This window comes from Rhyacophila brunnea, unplaced genomic scaffold (assembly GCF_057557595.1).
Source record: "Rhyacophila brunnea isolate RB1 unplaced genomic scaffold, BYU_Rbru_1.0 scaffold_20, whole genome shotgun sequence".
Classification (NCBI taxonomy): Eukaryota; Metazoa; Arthropoda; class Insecta; order Trichoptera; family Rhyacophilidae; genus Rhyacophila; species Rhyacophila brunnea.
The window spans coordinates 18,168,659-18,180,123 of NW_028232860.1; positions in this window are offsets into that span (position 1 = coordinate 18,168,659).

Sequence of the window (11,465 nt, forward strand, 5' to 3'; positions counted from 1 at the left end):
ACTAAACTTGAAATTGCTATTTGAAAATATGTCAAGAGAATTGTGATTGAGAGAGGCAAATATCAAGAGTACAACGATTGCGATTTCTTTGAAAAGCCAAATTTCTTAAACTTAAACTATAGATGTAGGTACACTGATTATTAACTTAATAAACTTTAATTAAAGTTTTAAGTCTCAATTAAACTATAGGTAGGTACACTGAAAAAAATTTGATGTCTTACTTAATAATGATACGAGGGTGGGTCAATAAGTCCTTAGAAAAGCCGACAGGTGGCGCGACTAGTACTGTAAGCGGTTTGTTTTCATGCAGCGGCACTACCGATTCAGTATGCTGCGAAGTTTCAATCAGATTGGTCGGGTTGTTGTTTTTTATTTTCGTACATTTAAAAAAAAAATTTGCTTGTTTACAAAAATGGAAAAAATTGAGTTTAGAGCTGTTATTAAACATTTTAATATAAAAGGGTTAATAGCAAAGGAAATAAAAAATGAGTTGGATTTAGTTCACGGCATATCTGCTCCTTCACTTGCAACTATTTATAACTGGTTAAATGAATTTAAACGTGGTCGTACATCAACAAAGGATGAACCACGCTCAGGACGTCCTGTAGAGGTGACTACACCAGAAATGATCAATAAAATCCACGATATGGTGTTAAGTGACCGAAGATTAAAGTTGAGTGAGATAATTGAGGTTACAGGGATCTCAAAAGGTAGCGTCATTTCTATTTTACATGACAAATTGGGCATGAAAAAAGTTTCTGCAAGATGGGTGCCGCGTTTGCTCACAGTCGACAATAAACGCAATAGGGTGGTGGCCTCTAAAGCCCTGTTGTCGCTCATGCAACGCAATCCGGATGAAATTTTTCGTCGCTTTGTGACTGTAGATGAAACATGGATACACCACTATACTCCCGAGACGAAAGAACAGTCAAAGCAGTGGATTGCGAAAGGCGAACCATGTCCAAAGAAGGCGAAAACCGTAAAATCAGCTGGTAAGGTTATGGCTACTGTATTTTGGGATGCACGTGGAATTATTTTCGTTGACTATTTGGAAAAAGGAAAAACAATAACAGGGGATTATTATGCATCTTTATTGGACCAGCTAAAAAACGAAATTGAAGAAAAACGGCCTCATTTAAACAGGAAAAAAATCCTCTTTCATCAGGACAATGCCCGTGTTCACACATGTTTACGATCAATGGCTAAAATTGAAGAATTGAAGTTCGAATTGGTCGACCACCCACCGTATTCGCCAGATTTAGCCCCCAGTGACTTTTTCCTTTTCCCAAACTTAAAAAAATGGCTAAGTGGACAACGTTTTTTTTCAAATGAAGAAGTCATCGATCGGACAAATGCTTATTTTGAGGACCTTCCGAAAACTTATTTTTCTGACGGTTTAAAAAAAATTGAGAAACGTCTAACCAAGTGTATTGAGCTCCAAGGAGATTATGTTGAGAAATAAAAAAAAAATACAAAAATAAAAACTGTTTTAATGCTTTTTTCTAAGGAATTATTGACCCACCCTCGTATTACTTATTGATAAAAATTAAATTGTAAGTAAGGTATCCATAAAATTAAATCAATAAAATATATAAAAGTCAATAGAGATATAAATTACATCAATTCTCTTTAAATTAACAATTGCCTTCCATCTCCTTGAAAATTTTGGGTAAGTCAGGATTGTATGTTGTTGTTTTTAATTTTAGGGACGATTCCAGGTTTTCATCAATAAGACAACTTCTCAATTTACTCTTGATAAGGTTCATGCTTGCAAATGATTGTTCGCATGAATATGTAGAACCGGAAAGGGAAAGAACAGCAAACGCTAGTTTTTTCAATTGATCATATTATGAGTCAGTAATACTATTCTAGGTGTTAAAAATCATCATGTCTTCCTTCTCCAGGTCTTTCAAAGTAGACTACTTGTGCTATGAACCATATTCATATTTGTTTTTCTCCAATGTGTACATATCAGCACAGAGATGTTGAAATTTAGAGCTCCATAATTCTTCATTTTTTAAATCCAGCAAAATTGCATTTCAAAATTGCCAATGTCAACATCAAAGGGAGAAAAAATTAATTCTGTTATGTCGCTTTGCTGTTTCTGAATTCCTGAAACCAGTTGAGAAAAGCTTCCCTCATATTTAAAATTGTTTTGAAATAGCAAATGTCAATATTAGAATTATTTTCGTAGCGATGTTTCAGCAGGCTTTGAAAGTGAATCGAAGATTCTCTTTCGAAATCTTAACCCTTTACTGCATAGTGTCGCAAATTTGCGACATTTCAAACTGTTTCGATATAGCCAATGCCATCTGTGTAAATTATCAAATAATATCCTTTTTCGATGCCTAGAAAACTGTTTTACCATTAACATCCTACTTTACCGAATTTGTTTGGATATTTCAAGAAATAAAGCGTTTCTGCATTATAGTCTCTGCATTTCTGCTTTGACAGTTGACGAATTCGTATGTACGCGAAAATCCGCATTTGTAAATAAATAAAAAAAAATGTACAGAAGATTGAAATTGATTGAACAAAAATATCTACACATCAAATAATAAGGTGTTAACACCGGCCTTCTGCGCGCTCTTAAGCGGAGATAGCAGGCCGTGATAACGTCAAGGCCAAAGCGGGGGTGGGAGACAAAAACGCACGGTGTATGGTGTCGAGGCTGGTATATTTTATCGTAATTGATACAGGGTATTGTCGTTGGCGGTCGGTTGGTAATTGGCGCTTTGGCGGGCTGCAAACGTGGTGTCGCGGCTGGGCTGCTGATGCTTGGCATCCGAGGCGAGAGTCAGTGCTTCGGAGGAACATAACGATGCTGCTGTCACGTCTTGTGATGGAGCCGATGTCCATGCTGATTTGCTATCCAGGCTGTTGTCAGGCGCCACTGGTGTGCTGAATTCCAGGTTTCGGGACCACGCGGTTTTTGCAGGCCCCCCAGCATTGTCTTGCTATGCTGGCTGTCAGGCGTCACTGAGGTGCTGATGTCCAGGGTTCGAGACCACGCGGCTTTTGCGCGGCCCCCAGCATTGTCTGGCTATACTTTCCACATCGTATGAACTTGCGGGAGTACGATCTCGTGCGTCATTTCCGCTGCGAGGAACGTATCGCCGCGTGTCTCGATTGCACGCGCGAAACAAGGTCAATTTGACACTGTAAATACTGGCCGTGTGTTTCTCCCCCGGTAGAGTGAGTACTCGCAAATGTCACTGTTTGAGGAAGTTCACAGTTGTACTCACTCTGCTGGCGTATCTCAGGGTCGACGCTGGCTCCGGTGGACACAATCCTGCCCACAAGCCCCACGTTGACGGACGATCAACTTATCACCGGCCTTCTGCGCGCTCTTAAGCGGAGATAGCAGACCGTGATAACGTCAAGGCCAAAGCGGGGGTGGGAGACAGAAACGCACGGTGTATGGTGTCGAGGCTGGTATATTTTATCGTAATTGATACAGGGTATTGTCGTTGGCGGTCGGTTGGTAATGTGCGCTTTGACTGTTTTACCGTTCACTGTTTTACAGGCGTATGCATATAACAGCAAACTGCATTCAAGCTATTTACTGCAAATTTGCATGCATAAACCTAAATGTATCTGACGAATAGTGATGTCACGTCGCCGACGTAATACGCGTCATGTCATGGGTAATGTTACCTAATTTTAAATTTAAATTTCCCGAAAATTAATTCAAAATTTTGAAATTGTGAATCGGTGTAAAAATGTGCAAACGGTACCATATAAATTTAATAATTATAAATAAATAATTATCATGAACTTTAAATAATTTATTTGTTATAAAATCATATTTATTTTATACTTCATAATGCACGAAATGATCAAAGTATACCCAGTAAATATTTCCATAATATGGCAATACAGCTTCACGGATCATTGTCAATATTTACAAACACCTCCATTGACCCACGATCTCGATCATTTTTACAAGCTTAGCATCATTTTCATTTTCATTTTTTAGCATCATCATGAATCCTATTGTGGTACAACGACGACGGGCAGTTAGCTTCACGCAAGATGAAAAGGAACTATTAGTTAGCTGTGCCGATAGGGAAACATTGATAATAAATTCGCGGATAACAAATGCGTTCAGCAACGCGCGAAAACGTGCCGCCTGGGCTATGATAACAGTCGAATTCAATAGGCGAAGCCAAGGAATAACAAATGTCCATATCTCTGATGTATCTTTTTTGCAGTCGCAAGCATCTCCTCCTTTCTGTTTCACACACATTTTCGCAATAATTTATAAAACCTACGAAGGTTTCAAGCCTCCTACTAAACGCTTGTTGTGATGAAGTCATTGTGTATTAAAGTGACACTGACAGCTCGCGCAAATCGCCGCCATTTTAAGTTTAAGTTTGGTTCAAATGTATATGAATACGGCAGTTAGTCCGTATGTGGTCATTTATGGTAGAGTCACACTCAAGGGGCCAAAGAGCCACATGTGGCTCGCAAGCCGTGGTTTGCCGACCACTGCACTAGGGAGTGGTTAATGGGTGAACTACGATAGCTTGGCAAGTAAAATGTCAAATATGTTTGTAATCAAACAAATTATGTAGGTTGTTGATATTTTATACTGCCGTAGCAATTCACCAGCAATAAAATTGTACTAGCAATCTTAAAGCCTTGTGGTTTGTCAGGAGTTAGGAAGGTAAGGATGGTATACGAGGAAATGAAAAATCATTGGATTAAAATTAATTGGCAGCTCAACAGAGTGCTTGTATATTTGAAAAGCTTTTCTTATAAAAAAATACAATAATGAAAGTATAATTAATTATTTTCAGTTCGGGGATTTAACCAATAGTGTTTAAAAAAAAAAATATCCACATAACCTTAAAAATAAACACTATAAATAGACAAAAACATCAAATTTATGCACACACGCACAAAATAAATGACTAAAGTTGATCTTGAATTGAAGTCCTTACAAAGTATAATTGGAAATTTTAAGTAAATCAATAATATTATTACACTCAAATACAGTAGCGGAACTATCCATAACACATTTTTAAACTCAATAAACCGTTTTAAAAAAACAATTTGTGAATTCAAAAATACCAATTGCATTTAGTCGGACAACGTCGGATTCATAATATTATAATACATTCAAAACGAGATAATAATTTTAAGACTATGTGCACAAAATAAATAGTCCTGCCACCATTAAAAAAGAAAATAATGAACACAAACGATATTAGTTAAATACGCAAATCATTAATGACGAATCGCTTTCAATATTATAATACCAACAGAATACTTCTTACATTGTATAATTTGTTTTTATTTTTACAAGTGCTTGGACATATTATTATTAATATCTCGTTCCAAAATCGGGTTGCGATTATAAATTTTCTATTTCGCCGAGTCAATATATTGTTTTTTTTCTTTTTTCGTGTCTGCGATATATTTTATAACATTATTCTAGCATATTCTTAGCAGCTATTGGCTTATTATATGAAAGGCCACCCCAAGCATACCCCTCCTCTCATCGTCTCGTCTTAAATTATTACTCAAAAATACTATTTTTTCATCAACTTTGGTAAGGTACATATCATGCGAAAACGGCTATCAAGCATTAGGTATTCATGTGAAAATATTTATCGACAATATAGAATGATTTGTTAAAATTTTTATTATATAAATTTGCAAACTCTGAAATGTAATAATTTATTATTTTGACAACTTGCAATCGAGTATGGTTGAAAATTATTTCAATCTCATAATGACATACCAACCTTATTAGGGAACAACATGGATTTATTATTACCTACGGGTTTAAATATAATTCCTGAATTTAAAAAAAATGCAAAACCAAATGAAGAATTTTTTTTGACCCTAATGGAATATTTCACATTTAATCAGAACTACTATCGGCAGATCTATTCAAACATAACACTACACAAGACAAAAAGATGTCATAAAAAATGTAATATTATATTCCAAGCGTTAAGTATATTGGCATTATGAAAGGTAAAAATAACATTTTGTTAACATCACCTCTGCTGGCCTCGTTAATAAGATATATCCGAGAGTATTCATTGTTACTCAAAACGATGAAATCAGTTATTTTAGATAACACAATGTTGTTATCTCACATCCATAAATATAACGAAAATACGTTAAGGTGTTACCTAGTTAGAATAGATCTGCAGATATCATTAACATAGTTTACTTTTAACTTGCCTCAGATAATCATCATTTACATTGAATAAAACACTCATAATTAGTCATATGATAATCATTCCCAAACATTTTTATACAGAAAACTAAGAAGAATCAATTATTGAACACTTACATTTACTTCAGTATAAAGTTTTAGGAATATTTTCTGAAAGCGCGCATAAATTAATATCTAGATTTGCATGATAAATTATGTGTAGGTTTATAAGACGTCTTAAAATGATTTTTATAGTAAATTTAAGATACATGTCTTCGTTAATATTTAGTGAAAAATAGTTAAGAAGCAAAAATCCTACATTTAATAATAAATTGTATTTTTACCAAGGAAATCATAGAAAAAACAACTGAATGATAATTGGATCGTGTACACTGTATACCGAGTAGGATCCATATTTTATTTGTATTACAACACTTTTAGAAAGTTTTTAGAGGGTTGAGTTAATAGTCATAGAAAAATTATTATTCTACGCCTTGGCATCTTACTTTATACATGCAATGTATCTACAGACCTACAAACTTATATGCAGAATGGGATGGGGGAGCCACTGTCGAAAACTACCCAATCAAGACGCGTAACTGGACAAAATCTAACATTCAAATGAATTTTTGAAAATGGCGTCCTATGGTAGTTTGTAGTTTCATTTTTGGCCATTCTACAGATAAGTTTGTAGGTCTGTACTGTTAACATTATTGTTCACGTAAATAAATTGAATGTCCCGAAGCGTAATAAAATATGCTAGTGAAACCATAAATTAATAAAGGGTAATCTAAAGACACTTATGGCCAAATATAGAGATATTGATGTTAAGCTATAGTTTTTTAAGATGTTGTAATTAGAACAATAAACATGTTGCTTGTTTTTCTCACTTCCACTAAGTCACTAATATCGGTAGCGTAAGGATAAGTGTTGCTTACGGCGACTTAAGTATGGCCTTTAAGTCAGTTTATTGAAAACGATATTTGATCTGTAAATGCATAGCACGGTCCAATTATCAATATAGAACACACAAAATAGAATCATTTAAATATCTATAATCTTTGTTTTGAAGCGGTTAAATAGATTTTTTTTTTTAAATAGTATCGAATGTCTCAATTTTTTATCATTGTACTTTGGATTTAGGCACAAAAATATAGAAATATAACTCTTCTCCATCGGTTTAACATGAGCGTCGGATTCCTCTTCCTAACCAAACAACACAGAGGAAATAACACCAATCAATACACCAGTGGGTCTATTCTATACTTATCGACCGCTAAAGTGATAAAGTAATAAATAGTATCAAACTTAGGGTAGGTTTGTATCAAAATATTAGCACTTATTGTAACAATTACACGAAGCTGGTTTTTATTGTTGCAATAAGTGCTATATTTTAACAGCACCTATCTTGCTGCTGTTAAAATATCGCACTTATTGCAACAATAAAAACCAGCTTCGTGTAATTGTTACAATAAGTGCTAATATTTTGATACAAACCTACCCTAAGTTTGATACTATTTATTACTTTAGTGTTCGATAAGTATAGAATAGACCCACTGATATCAAAAGTCTGCCATACACCACCGGCTGAATTCTTTACTTTTCATGACCCTCTAGCATTAAGTGAGCAATGATATCTTTATCGTATTTTTAATAAGACTGTTCCTGCAGAAGGTTAAACTATTAAACGAAGGAAATACTTGTGCTGTATACCTAGGATTTTGAACGGATAACAGTTGTGGTGCAAACCAAAACCAACCAACAGTGCGTATATGACAATTACGAACACTGACAAAAATTCACTGTTCATAAATGAATACATACTACATATTCACATTTCACGCACTGCAAAACAAAACAATACTAATTGTCGGTTTGTATTATGCGATCAAATGTTGTGCACAATCGAAGACTATAACAATATTACCACTAATAAGACCGTAACGAAAGAAAAATTATCAACACAATCATCTCATCACTATGCATTTCGATTTGACAAAATCTACAATGATAATATTATTTATTAGAATATTTGATCGGTAACACTATTGCAAAGCGTTTGACGATGATCGATCCAATACGGCGGAAATTTATCGGCAGATATAATATTATAAAGTTCCTGACCAATATTGTTAACATTGAATGTACACAATTCAATTTGACAATAATATAAAGTGATGCATGTGGGTCCTGGATTGATTAACAGTAATTCAAAGATTGTTTGCTCTCAATGAAGTATAAACACGCTCTCACAGATACAATATATTCCCAGTTTAATTGTTCATTCGAAATGTCATCACTGTTCTGTTAAGCGTCGATGACATTGATATACTTTACAAGCTGCTAGTCGGCGAGTTTAAAAGCGGGCGAGTCAGCTAGTGCGATTGTGATGATGACACACACTCGCTCAGAAGCCAGCAAGCTACCGAGTTGAAACCGTCATTTTTGGTACTATTTGACAGGACGTATTGAGTATTTCGTTTTTTTACCGGCAGCTTCACCACTATCGCTCTACTGCGCAGACGCAGATCGGCCCACACGCAAGCGAGTAGCAAGTAATGTAGCCCGGCTTTCAACTTTTTTCGGTAGATTGTTAACTATCTTTTTATGTTTTACTATGTTTATATGCTTGTTAGCTAGTTCGATGATGACACCGGGTGAGTTTACAAGCAGATTGTAAATTCGCCGGCTTGTAGCTTGTAAAGTTGCTCAATGTCATCAGACCTTTACCCATAGAAATATGTATGTATGTAGGTGAATGTATAAAAGAATTGGGCAAATAAACAGTTGAAAATGGAAATATTTGAACTAATGCAGACTATAACAAGTGCATCATGAAATTTGACAAATGACAACTATGTACTCAGCTGACAGTTAAATCTTGAAAGATTTGTCAAAAGTGCTTCCTCATTTCGAATAAGAAATGAATATCATACATCAAATTTGATCCCAATGAAGAATATACCAAATTTCCTCAATTATAAGACACCCTTATTTTTATATACCAATAATAAATAATAAAAAATAAAAACATGTCACAATAAAAATAGGCATATTATTTATGTAGGTACTATCACCATCAGAGTCTGAACATTTCTTCAGATTCAGTGTCCGATTTTTCTGAATCACTCCCCCACTACTAGTAATCAGTGATGATTCATCACAACCGCAGAATTACACAGCGATTATAAGACGCCATCGATTATAAGATGCACCCCGAATTCAGACACCAAAATAGGAAAAAACATGCATCTTATAATAAAATTGAGGAAATATGGTATTTATATTAATAATGGAAATTTTAAAATATTTCGGACATAAAGTGAAGTATTGGTGTAGCAAATGAAAAAATTGACAAGTATTTCCATATCTCTATACAAGAAAATATCTCAAACCCATCCCAAGATGACTAAACTGTAATAAATATTGTTTCCATCAAATTAGAACCCACAGCATACATGTACTTTCAAATAGTAAACATTGTATACAACATACATATAAACCGCTTTTAATATAGAAAAATTTGCATTGTCAGTGGACTATGAAAAAATTACTACACTAGTGCACTGAACAAACTTCATCTGACGCCGCGCAATAGTGTTAGTTTCCGTTTTCCTTACAGGGATGGACGTCAGCCTCCTCCAAAATACTACGCTAATTAAAAAAGCCAAAGAACCGCCGAGAATATGATCAAACCGACTGAAACGTGTGTGTAATTAATTATTAGACTTGCAATCTCCTATTGCCTAAGAAAATACCTTACTGTGAACACTGTAGATTTCGCTTATTTAAGAATGGATGTCAACAATAGTTTATTTTTAATAGCGCGTCAAACAGCTGACAGCTCTCTACAATATTGTATTTAAAAGAAGATAATATAATATAGATTGATACAGTTTTCATATTTTTATTCAATAAAACACCATACAGTCCTTTTATGTATCTGTCAACATTAAATTTAATTACAGTCCCACAAAGTTATCTGATAAATAATAAGGGAGCCACAGTCGATAGCGTAATCGCAATTTGACAACGGAATGACATATTCAATATGGCGTTGTTAGACTCAGTCGCTATGTATGTATTGTAGTCTCATTTTTATCCGCTTTACAGATAACTTTGTTGCACTGCGTAAGTCTCAGGTCTAGTCCAGACTGAGAATATCTGTACTCTGAGAATAATGTTTTCCATCAGCGGCGGAATACAAAAATACTGACATACAAATCAGAACATGTTCATCGCGAAGAGTTTTGAAACAACTTTCGAACAGTTTTATCATGATAAAGGCTCAACACTAATCATGTATAAAAAAACAATATTAATACACCCATTTATATGCTGTAGTAATAAAATACTGTTCTACACTAGAAGGTGTTCAAATATCATTACTAATTTGTGATAGGGGATGGCCATATATGTACGTCACACCCTAAGAAGACGGGTTAGGTTAGGTTACGGGGGGTTGTTGTAGAAATGTGTACATATACTTAATACTCATTTTCTGTGAGATCATTATTATAGTGAAATTGATCATTTTCAAGAAATGAGGGACAGAATGGTAATGCTGGGGGGGGAGGTGGAAAGTACTGAAAATCATGTGACATCATCTATGGACGACCCCGTAATGTTTCTTAGTAGGTACATACTGTTGACTTTGAAACAGAAATAATATTAAAAATATAATAATATTCGAAAGCTGTAGAAACCTATTTAAAATCCACAATTAATATTCTTAAAACTGGGACAGTGTTTTACTTAATAAAAACATCACAAATATACAATAATAATATTAATTATTCAAACATGAATTTCATTTTTGATACAACCCTTAACATTATACAAACATCAAAATTAAAATTACCTATTTACAAATACACTCTCTTAAATATATATGTAATTAATTAATGTTTCGTAAAAACATATTATCTTTATATGGCTCAACTGACAGACAAACACTCCATCAGGCTTATTCTAGCGGCCGCATTAACTTAAACGTTACGTAAAATATAACACGCAAACGTCCCTTCTTTATACTTAGGAAACTGCGCATAAATTTATGCTATATTTGACGTAAGACCACCTACAACGACGGCTAGACGCAACTGCAAATCGTAGTAAGTAGCACTTCTGGGACGGTTCGGAGTTGTCACAGGCCAATCAATCCAAGATAACTGCAACTGGCTACAATTAATAAAGCGCATTGCGATTGACAGATTTGTGACACCTCCACATTCCCCAGCATTAAATATCCATGTCCGAACCGTACATGAAATGTTCACCATGATACTTG